The sequence below is a fragment of the Sinocyclocheilus grahami genome, unplaced genomic scaffold (genome assembly GCF_001515645.1).
Source record: "Sinocyclocheilus grahami isolate Dianchi unplaced genomic scaffold, SAMN03320097.WGS_v1.1 scaffold19.1, whole genome shotgun sequence".
Lineage (NCBI taxonomy): Eukaryota > Metazoa > Chordata > Actinopteri > Cypriniformes > Cyprinidae > Sinocyclocheilus > Sinocyclocheilus grahami.
This window is the reverse complement of record NW_015505198.1, coordinates 616732-629229: the sequence shown is the minus strand read 5'-3', so window position 1 is coordinate 629229 and position 12498 is coordinate 616732. Positions and strand designations below refer to the sequence as shown.

Here is a 12498-nt window from a genome sequence, read left to right as displayed (position 1 = left end):
GTCTTTGCAATCTGTTGGCAGCTCTACTCTTTATCTCTGTTACGCCCTCATATTTGGCATTTTAAACAATATAACGTTGCCTTTCAAGTGCACGAGATCTCGTTTGCACAACTAGGTATGGTCATTGTGGAAATATTGATATATATATATATATATATATACATATACACACACACTTATTCTGTTATCTTGGCTAAATGTAGTAAGATTTTTATAATTATCTATAAAATAAAAACACTATAGTTTCATAATTTTTTTTATATTCTGCTGTTACTGCTGGATGTTGCTCAGGTTCAGTGTGAATTTGAGACCCAGGTGGATCATTGTCTTCTGTTATGAGACTGTGGATTGACAATTCAGTAAAGAGCTCCCTCTACTGGAAAGACATTCAGCCAGTGCATAAAAGGTAAGGTAAATCATGATGTAAATGTTATTTACATCGTATACAATATATATTTCTGGTACAAACATACAGGTGCAGCATGGGCCACACAACAACAACTATCCTAGAAGCTACATATACAGGTGCATCTCAATAAATTAGAATGTCGTGGAAAAGTTAATTTATTTCAGTAATTCAACTCCAATTGTGAAACTCGTGTATTAAATAAATTCAATGCACACAGACTGAAGTAGTTTAAAGTCTTTGGTTCTTTTAATTGTGATGATTTTGGCTCACATTTAACAAAAACCCACCAATTCACTATCTCAACAAATTAGAATACTTCATAAGACCAATAAAAAAACATTTTTAGTGAATTGTTGGCCTTCTGGAAAGTATGTTAATTTACTGTACATGTACTCAATACTTGGTAGGGGCTCCTTTTGCTTTAATTACTGCCTCAATTCGGCGTGGCATGGTTTTTGTTAAATGTGAGCCAAAATCACCACAATTAAAAGAACCAAAGACTTAAACTACTTCAGTCTGTGTGCATTGAATTTATTTAATACACGAGTTTCACAATTTGAGTTGAATTACTGAAATAAATGAACTTTTCCATGACATTCTAATTTACTCCGGGTGAGGAGTTCTGAAAAATTCTGATTGTGACGTTCAAAAGTTTCCCGCCAACGAGACACATTCAACTTACTCTCCTTATGTGAATGCAAGTTTGAATATTCACCAATATATACTTTTAAAAGGGGTTTTATTAAAGTGGTCTAGCAGTTATGCGGTGATAACCATCTTGTTATTCGCATTCACTTATCTCGCGCTTTATCTTACAAACGTGACCGGTGAAAGTAAAGAATAAACGCAAGAAACTTCACCTTTGGATTTTAATTTGACTGGACAAAAGTGATAAATGTAACTTTCTTTCCTTCTTTATTTTTGTGGATAGTCTTCTGAAATACCCAAAACTTTTTCCAAAACTCTTAGCAAGATTGTAATGGAGAAATGCTCCATGGAGGGGCTGCTTTTATAGTTACCCAGCTAGCTTAAAGTAACCAGAAACTTAACTTGTGTAACTAAAAGCTTTTATTTTTCTCACATTTTAATTTTCATCAATTTTGTCTGAATTGAAGAGATTTGTAATCAAGTTGATTTATGTCTAATTTAAAATATGTGAGGACATGTTCACGAAAACATGAATTTTGCCAGATTATTTCATATTGTCATTAGGCTTACAGGGATTTTCCATTTCAGAGGACCAGAAATATTACAAATGGCTGACGAAGTGTCAGAAACTAGGCAAGGCAAGTTAAAAATGATCTGTCACTAATTATTTCACTGTACATTAACACTATCGACACTGGAATAATGTAGTTTATTTTCTCTTCCTCAGAGTTGGCTCTTGTTTCGCCATCTGACATTATATGTTGTGGTCCTGGAGATGATGATGTTCTGTCGTGTCATCTTGAGCCAGCTATAAGTGCTGCTTCAATGGAGATCAAGTGGTGGAATAAGTCTGATCTGGTCTGTCATTATAAGGATAGACAGATGACCGTGAGCAGAGATTATGAGGGTCGAGTGAGTCTCCCATTGCAGGAGCTACACAATGGAAATGTGTCTTTGACTCTCAGAGATGTCAGAAGGTCACAGGGGCATTTATATTTGTGAGGTCATCCATGGATGTCAAACTAAAGGAATATATTTTTCTCTATATCAACTGTAAGTATTCTGCAGGTTTTTTTCACAGTTAATTTTGTTTCACTTACGTTCGTTAGCATGCATATTTAAATCAGCTAAATTCCTCTGTCCAGCTCAAGACTTCAGACTTGTGGTTCCTACTGGCCCTGTGCACACTGACTCTGAATCAGACATCATCCTACCTGTTCACCTCTCACCTGAAACCAATGCTGTGTCTATGGAAATCAGATGGTTTAAAGGAACCATCTGTATAAGAACGGACAGGAGATGAGAAATAATGACTATAAGAACCGAGTGAGTGTGTCCATCCAGGAGCTGATGAGAGGAAATCTTGCTCTGACTTTGAGAAATGTTCAACAATCTGATTCAGGAGACTACAAATGCAAACTTTTTCATGATCGATGTCAGAAGACAGGAGTAATTCACTTGCAAGTGAGAGGTAAGCTGCAGCTTCTCTGGCTAATTTATGAAATGTATTTGGTGTAAAACGCTTCAGTAGCCTACAGTACGGTTACAACATATTGCAATATCTTTCATGTTGTAATTCCCATTTCTCCGAAATACTTGATATTGACTGGTGGGTTGTGGCATAGAGTGATCAAATATTTAATTTAATGACTGCTAAACCATATATTTGGCTGCTGTCTATATGGCATCATACCAGTACTTTCCTGTCTCTTCTATGTCTCTGGAGTTTCTCTTTTAATTTTCGTTCAAATACAGCTGCTATTAAATTGTAATGAACTCACCTTGATATTTGGTTCATTTCAGATCTTCAAAAGCGTAAGCATACACACAAAAGTAAGCATCTGCCTGATGAACTGACATTATTACAGACTGATGAAATGCCATCTCAAAAAACACTGCATCATGGGGGCAAATATGCAGAGAAGAGTAAATGTAAGTCCGAGATACAATGAGAATGTTTGAGGATGATCAGGGAATACGACTGTGTTACTCAAACTGTAATGGAATTGTAATTATTTATGTATGATTGGAAGAGTCGTAATTTATTTAAATTTGTGATTTATTTATTTTTTTGTCAAAATGATGAAATTTTGTGTTTTCCTGCAGTGGGGGAAAGTAGCACGGACACACAAACTTTGGCACACAAGAGATTGTCAGAGAGATACAAGAGGTTGATGGAAGAGACAAAACAGCTTAGTGAACGGGGGAGTCCAGTACACACTTCTGGTAAATTACATAGTAATGATATACAGATCAGCATCCTCCAGATTATTATAAGGGTCAATATCACTGTAGGGTGCCTTTTGGTGTCCTGTACATAAATAACTCCTTTGCCATGATAACTTAACATAAAAACGACTATGAAAGGGTATGTGTGTTATTATTAGGTTAAGTTTCTATAGTCATAACAAAAGCATTACTTGGCACTTTAGATACATTTTCTAGTTTTTTTTTTTAGTTTTGTGTAAGCATGTTATTTTGCTATGTCCCATGCACCACTCATTCAATTTGAATGAGTAGTAGAATATTGTCAAATCATAAAATTTACAAATTTTGTTCTCCTGTTAATGTTTTGTTAAATAAGAGATTACTCCATTTGTATTGATCATTTGGTAATAAAAACAATATTTTTATTTAATTAAAAAGAAGAGTTTGTCCATATCCCTTGAATGGTTGTCCACCCTGTGGTATTGGGGAATCCGCGCCTTTAAGAAAAGGCCATCCCCTTTAGTGACAACAGATTTTTTTGTCTTTTCAGTGGCAGGAATTTCAACAGCTGAGGTGAATAAGTTGGTGACTTTTAAATTGACAAATTTTCTTCGTCTGAGTTTGCTTACTTGCTTTGCCAAAGCTTAACATGTCCACCCTGTCGGCATAAAATATGCCAGAAGTGATTAGAATACAGTATTTTCAAAATATGTACGTTTAAATATACCAAATTCTCTTCAACAACCAGACTATCTATTCAGCTAGTCAGTTTTTTGTAGTGCTGTCAAACGATTAATCGCATCCAAAATAAAAGTTTTTGTTTACATAATATATGTATGTGTGCTGTGTATATTTATTATGTATATATAAATACACACACATGCATGTATATATTTCAGAAAAATGGGTTTTGTTTATATATTAAACATTTATTTATAATATAAATTATATACATTTAAATATAGATATAATATAGACATACTGTATGTGTGTGTATTTATATACAGTATATATAATAAATATACACAGAACACACACATATGTTATGCAACCAAAAACTTTTATTTTGGATGCGATTAATCGCGATTAATCATTTGACAGCACTAGTTTTTTGTAAGCTAATATGCTAATTGAAGCTCCAAATGTCCACTGTCAGCCACATGACACATATATGATACCTGACAGGGTGGACATAGCATTCATTTGTAGTTAATATTGCTAAAATGTTATCAATGTGATTGAGGATGTAATTATATTATTTATTATTATTATTATATTATTTTTTCAAATTTGAATAAATGTTTCGTTGTCATATTTTGTCATGATTTGTGTGTTCTGCATTATGTGTCCACCCCATCATCTTCATATTTTACAATAATATTTTAAATAATAATTCAATCATATCTTATATAATGCAGTGTGTTCAATAGCTAGGTGTGGGGGCAATAACATGCAAACAAAAAACTGCATCCAAATATCAGTTTTCTCCAAATAAGAAAAAATACATGTGCGAATTGTATGAGTTTCTTTAAAAACACATGGTTTATATAAAATCTTTTATGTATTTATAATTTGAAAGCAAACAAATAACCCTTTTCAGGAAAGGGACGTCATACCTTTTAGAAAATATAATTTGCATCTTAATTTTGCAATGAAAATGTATTTAATAGTAATATCATAGTTTAATAGTAATACATTTTAAAAGTAATAAAAAAAAAAAATAGTAATAGACAATTTATGTCCATGACAGGGTGGACATATCTTATGGTTTATGCTTCGAATAATGGCCCATAATTATCTTTTTTTTTTTTTAAATGTGTGGGTGCTTAGCTAATATGTTTCTATAGTACTTAAGTGTCTACTATTTATGGCATGACATAAAGCCAATGGGAAATTAAAACCATAATTTGAATATTGTGATGGTTGAAAAGCACTCTATGGTGATATTGACCCATAAAACCAGGCTATAAATAAAAAAGTAAATTGGGAAGGTCTAAAACAACATGGCAAAGTTTAGAGATATCCTCTGATTAATTTGGTTTATCTCTTTTCAGTTTTAGGTCCTACAACCAAGACGTAGAAATAGTATGGATGGAGATCGCCCGTTTAGTAAGACACCACTTCAAACGCTCATAAGATTCTTGATTGTTTTACTGTAACAGCAATGAAATGGGAATTACTGTATGTACAATATCTTTGACTGTTTCGTATGCAAATTTGCAAGAGAAGGACATGCTAAATTAAATTTCCTAATGTCTTGTGATTGCCTTCAGTGAGTGACGACACACTGAGAAACCAAAAATAGAGAAGAGAGAAGCCAGAGCCATAGGCGAGTGTATAAGATGCATGCAGTTGCTGTTATGCAAATATTGTTTCTTGTTATAAGAAATTGCAATATTTATTTATATGACAAATATTGTAATTTTCTATAACTTGAGAATAGTTTTTTTTTTTTTTGCATGATGAATACTTTTTAAAACCTGGGTTTTAGTCCGCTGTTGTCCACAGTAAATACAATTAATCCTTAGTATCAGGAAGGAAACGGTGGTGAATCTGTTTTCTTGTTTTATGTTTGTTTAAGGTGAACAGATGACTTATCACACCATTACAGCTGCATTTGTTTTTGTGATTTAGTTCAAAGTCATGCATGCTGTTTCATTGCTTCTGTGTCTGTGTTGCAGTGGGAATAGAGAGTGGTCAGCAAAACACAAGACGAACAAGAGAAGGGAATACTGCCACTGGGTAAGAGTTATCATCCCCAGATTCATCATCACAGGTTCTGCAAAGGCTAAGAACATCAGAATAAGTAACTAAAGTAGGAAAAGTTTGTGCAATAGTAGAACCAATAATGCAAACCCAAAAAAGGATTCAACAGAGTATTGTCACAAGAAAAAAAGACCATCAGAATCACTCACAGCAGGAGATATGATACAAACATGCCAGAAGACAGAGCACAAAGCAGCTTAGAAAGTGAAAAAAAAAATCAAAATTATGTCATTAAACAACGTAGGAGATACGCTACTACTGATTTAACTAAGACTATGTTTTAACTGACCATTTTTGATCCGTTTTTCCTACAATTTAGAATGTGTCATGTTGGAAACATCTGAAATCATTCTTGATTTTTGTGTCTAGAGTGATTAATTTTTTTATGACACCTGATTTAATGATTTCTGTAAGGTCAAAATTATGTCATTAAACAACGTAGGAGATACGCTACTACTGATTTAACTAAGACTGTTTTAACTGACCATTTTTGATCCGTTTTTCCTACAATTTAGAATGTGTCATGTTGGAAACATCTGGAATCATTCTTGATTTTTGTGTCTAGAGTGATTAATTTTTTTATGACACCTGATTTAATGATTTCTGTAAGGGGGCTTATTCCAAAGAATGGGCTACAGCACCTTTCAACTTTTGTTCCGATTGAATGTAACGTGACATTTAATTTCATAATGTTGTTAGAACATTTAATCCATAATTTTAAATGTTTTTTTAAACTCGAGGTCAACTTATGTTTTAAGTTAAAACATTAACTATATATAATACCTATTCAATGTACACAATGTATTGAAAGATTGAGAATGTTTAATGAATCACAACACATTTCTGTTAATATCTCAGGGCCCTTTTAAAGGGATAATGCAACCAACAACAAAAAAAGAATTTAACCTCATGTTCCAAACCTGTATGAGTTTGAACACAAAATAAGAGATTTTGAAGAATGTTGGTAATGGAACATTCTTATGGAAACAAAATACCATGGAAGTCAATGGCAACTCTTTGTTTGTGTTTGCTCATCTCAGTGGATTAACAAGAAGACCAAATGTGCTCTCAGGGTTGAAAGCATTAATTTTATCATCTGTTTTCAACTTTGTTCTGTTATCTTGACCCAAGATTGTGTACCCTTGATAAAGCTAATTTAGGTAGCACTTTATTGTAACTTTTAATTAAAAGGTATTACAAACATAAACATATTTATAGAATGCTATATATATATGTAGAATTTATAGAAACTACTGTGTATCATTTTTCACATTTTCAAACATGATCAAAATCGAATGTTTGATACAGTCATTGCGGTGTATTAGTGTTTGTTTCATTAAATCTCCCATTAAGACAAATGTTTTCAAAACTGAAATGCATTTTGTAATTCATCAAATGCATATGGCTAATAAATTTCCCGTGTGAATACTGCATATATGTCACTGCTCTGGTTGTGCACTGGAGTGAATCCCGATTCTTCAGCGATCTCCTTCACTCTGTCAGCAAAACCTGACACTTGCTCTTTTGAAAGGTCCAGCAGCTATCTGAACAAGAAAAACGGAAATCATCAGCACAAATGTAAGTCATTAGTGGCAATGTTTGTATTTTTTGTCTGTGTGATGATGGACTCACTTTGCTAACTCTATTGCCAGAGCAGCATCAGGCGCCGTGATCTCTCAGAGAAGAATCCAGCTGATGAACCATACTGAGAAAACACAGAGAGTGTGTTATCAGCAGGTATTTTATGTTGTTCACTTGACACACAAACTCAAATCCTCTGTTTATGAATGAGCTTCACCTGGCTGAACAGAAGATGGTGTTGAATAAATTCCTGTATTTGTTTTTGAGAGGAAGTTTGCTGAGCGAGTCTGGAGACAGAAATGTCACTTTCACTCCACTCACATTCATCAAATCTGCAAAAACACAAAGAAACAGAGAGCAGATGTATGGGAAAACTATCCTAAAACTATTTTGCAGCTTTTAATTGCTTGCAGAATTTCAGTGTCAATAAAAGTACATTAACTAATGTTTTGGCATAATATGATGTTACCAAGCTCTTGTGTCTGTTGTTCTGGATGTTGCTCAGGTTCAGTGTGAGTTTGAGAAGCAGGTGGATTATTCTGTATCTTCTCTCCTGTTATGATACTGTCTGTGGATTGACAACAGGAACTTGAAGGATTTGGATCATCTTCATTCAGTAAAGAGCTCCATCTAGTGGCAAGACATTCAAACAACGCTAGGATGTTCACTTCTGAAATCTCCTGAGCTGTCTGAGATAGAAAGATGGACAGAGAAAGGTAACTAATGATTTAAATGCTATTGCAATGCATTATATAACATACAACACATTAAAAGCTATAAATATGAGTTAGAAATGTGATCTTAAACGATGTAGGTTTTGGTTTGAATTTAGAGGTTAATTAACTAATTTACAAACCCAATTCCATTACAAATTGTGAGTAAAAAAGGAATGGAATAATTTACAAATCTCATAAACTTATATTTTATTCACAATAGTATATAGATAACATATCAAATGTTGAAAGTGAGACATTTTGAAATGTCATGCCAAATATTGGCTCATTTTGGATTTCATGAGAGCTACACATTCCAAAAAAGTTGGGACAGGTAGCAATAAGAGGCCGGAAAAGTTAAATGTACATATAAGGAACAGCTGGAGGACCAATTTGCAACTTATTAGGTCAATTGGCAACATGATTGGGTATAAAAAGAGCCTTCACATGTTGATTGTTCTGTTTCTTCAGCAGGTCTTTGTTTTCTGTCTCTGTTCTGAAGGACAGATACGGAGTGGAGACGATATCACCCCAATATCCTCTAACAGTACACACACACACACACACACACACACAGTTGAATGAGAGTGAATCATGGACCTCACAAAACCAACTATTATAATAAACAGTCAAAATACTCACATGATTGAACACTCGTGTGGAAAGCAGACTCTGATTGGCTGTTTGGTAGAGCTCCTACCTCATCTCAAACGCCACACCGCTTTCCCTCCATTTCACATACTGATGTTTGCTAATGACACCACACTGAGCGAGAGAAAGCACAGGATTTTGTTGAATAGAAATTAAAAAGGGTTATTATCATTAACTAATTTGTTTAATTAAAAAAAAAAAGTTTAAAAAACAAACTGAAAGCTGAATTTAACTGTTGAATAACATAGAATAAATATTTAATATTTAAATAATATTCATTTTTCAGTTTAACTCGAAGTGCTAAAATAACAAACTACATGGACATATTTCAATTTATAACTAATAAAAATGACAAAAACACAACAAAATTAAAACTTTAAAAATTGAAGTGAAAACATAAAATATAAAAGTGAAAGCTAATTCAAAATAATAACCATAATAGTATATTAAAGGGGTGGTTGATTGCGATTTCACTTTTTTAACGTTTGTTAGTGTATAATGTTACTGTTTGTGCATAAACAATATCTGCAAAGTTGCGAAGCTGAAAATTCAATGCAAACGGAGATATAGTCTTTTAAAATTCTGGCGGTTTAATGCCTACAAAAACGGCTGGTAGGGACTACAACGAGTTACTTCCCGGGTTTGTGACATCACAAACCCAGATAAACCCCGCCCTCGGGAAAAGGCAGCAAAGGGGGCGATGGCTGCTTTAGAGAAGAGGAAGCGAAAACTAGAGGTGCACGTAAAAATCTATTCATAAATGAATCGCGATTCTGTCTTTTAACGATACTAATGGATTCACAAGTTTCAAAATTAATGTTCTAAAGCAGCGGTTCTTAATACTGTTCCTCGCGTCGCCAGCTCGGCATCTCTCTCTCATTCAGATCATCAGCTCAGCTCTGTTCCATTTATACACTTATTTTCACATAGCTATGAGAAGCGTTAAACATGGACGCGCGTGCAGTACTGTACTAAAGCTTTAATCAGGATAAAACCATATATTAAAAGCTAACATAAGCAGTAGCATTTACAACAGTATCTAAAAGTATGAGACAACAACAAAAAACTCAGGCCTACCATTAAAAGCTGTGCTTGCACAGGTTCTGCACGATCCTCTTCAATAATATCCTCTGCTTCTCAATCTGGCTCAAACTGATAAGCGATATTAACGATGCAGTTGTTTACAGTACAACCGGAGCACATGCTGCCGAGTTGAGGAGTGGGACGTTTAGACGCGCACTAGAGGCGGTTTAGCCAATCACAACACACTGGGCTAGCTAACCAATCAGAGCCCATCGCCTATTTCTGAGGGAGGGGCTTCTTAAAAGAAGGAAATTATTTTTCAGAGAAATTTCTCGGAGAAGGGACAGAGAGGTGTGGAATAAAGGTAAATTATGTGAAAAATAATGCTTTTTTTTTTTACGAAGCATTAACACATGTTAGACTGCACCCCATAAACACAATCAAGCCTAGAAAAAAAACAGTGAACCACCCCTTTAAAATAACATACATGGAAATATAGAATGAGCGTCTGCTATTATTAGCTAATATGTAAATTAGATGTTAGTAATTCAAAAACTGCCTAAACACTCACATTTGTAACAATATATTATAAGTCTATTAGCTGAAATAAGTCTATTTGCTAAATGCATGTGTAACACACAGTAAAATAAGTTTCATTGCACTGCTCTGATCGTCTGTCAGGAGTAAAGATGCATAATAATGTCAGATGTGGTACATACGCCGCTCTGGTGCAGTTTCATTGTGAGATCCCAGTCGAAACAGCCATGTCGAGAGTCGTAGCGAGTCCCCAGGTGCTGCTGAACACGGGCGTCCCAGACCTTACGAACACTCGCTGGTACTGACGGCGGCCCTTCCCACTGTTTAAAGATCCGGACCATCTCATCTCTCTCCTTAAACTATGATAAAACAAAACAGAGGAGTGGATACTACTGAGCTGAATTTGATTATGACATGCCGTATAAATGCAAATATATCAGATTAATGTATGCTGGACCTTCAGAAGACTTGTATCAAGGCAAGGATGGCTGTGCGAGTCAGAGGACAGAGTGTTTGTGACGGACAGAGAGAGATGAGCTGCAGCGTGTCTTAAAGTCTCTTCCGTCTCTTTGCGAATTTCAGAGTTTCCGAACACCTCCAGAAACACCTCTGTCTTTTCTGGGAAAATACAACACAAATAAAACCCAAATCGATGTTACCCGAGTATTCAAACATGAATGCAATATGTGACACTTATAGTGTATACAAAAACTAAAACAGAAGGTTTTTGTATTTGCTGGAGATTTTTTATTGCATTATTTTCTATATTTCCCTGTGAAACAATAGGAAAGGTCTAAATTTCCAAATAAAATATTTATTATTATTTGTAATATGCCATGTGTGCGTGCGTGCGTGTGTGTGTGTCTATATATATACAGTGGGTACGGAAAGTATTCAGACCCCCTTAAATTTTTCACTCTTTGTTATATTGCAGCCATTTGCTAAAATCATTTAAGTAATTTTTTTCCCTCATTAATGTACACACAGCACCCCATATTGACAGAAAAACACAGAATTGTTGACATTTTTGCAGATTTATTAAAAAAGAAAAACTGAAATATCACATGGTCCTAAGTATTCAGACCCTTTGCTCAGTATTTAGTAGAAGCACTTTAATCTGATTTAACCTGAGTTTAGGAGGTTTAGGGGAAGTCGTGGCCTAATGGTTAGAGAGTCGGACTCATAATGCTGGTCCGAATCCCCACCAGGTCACACATCCTGCTCCCTCAACAGTCTGACCGGAGCTCATTCTTCAGAAATTGTTTTTACAGAAATTGTAAATTATCATAGTGCCTGAGTGCGACTATCAAATAATCTAATCTAAAAAATTATTTTCCTATTTTTTGTTTTGTGAGCGGGTTCGGGTCCAAAACTTCGACGAGTAGCCTACCTCGGACACGGGTCGGGTTCGGTATTGCCTCGGGTAATTTAAAATAAACATGCTTTTTCTAAATGGACCCAATTAGACCCGAATTCTTTTAAACTATCCCGAATGCTTAGGTTAGCCTACTTTCACTTTTGTGTTAAAGGGGTCATATGATGCGATTTCAATTTTTCCTTTCTCTTTGGCGTGTTACAAGCTCTTGGTGCATAAAGAAGATCTGTAAAGTTGCAAAGACTAAAGTCTCAAATCCAAAGAGATATTCTTTATAAAAGTTCAGAGTCAGCCACGCCTACCTAAAACGGCTCGTTCTAACACGCCCCCACATGTCTACCTCACTATGTGGGAAGATTTGCATGATGCCGCCCAAATGTTCACACAAAGAAAGAATGCGTAACTTTTATTCTCGCTGTAGTATTGTCACTGACTAGCTGCGCCAAACCACGTTCATATTCGTGCGATTTTTGGCGCAGCTAGTCAGTGAACAACGGCTCTGTGTAGTTAATGCTGCTCAATGTGAAAGCCCGCAGGTGATGGAGATTTACCGCTGATTACAGAACCGGCTTTCTGACAAGATGCGC

At 35.0% G+C, this 12498-nt stretch overlaps 2 pseudogenes; one reads left to right on the top strand and one right to left on the bottom strand.

Moving 5' to 3' along the window:
* The first annotated feature begins 1664 nt into the window (after nt 1–1664).
* On the top strand, nt 1665–6011 carry LOC107555204 (programmed cell death 1 ligand 1-like; annotated as a pseudogene).
* A 1338-nt stretch (nt 6012–7349) lies between these two features.
* The window catches only part of LOC107555195 (dynein assembly factor 3, axonemal-like), a 7390-nt pseudogene continuing 2241 nt past the window's right edge, over nt 7350–12498 (bottom strand).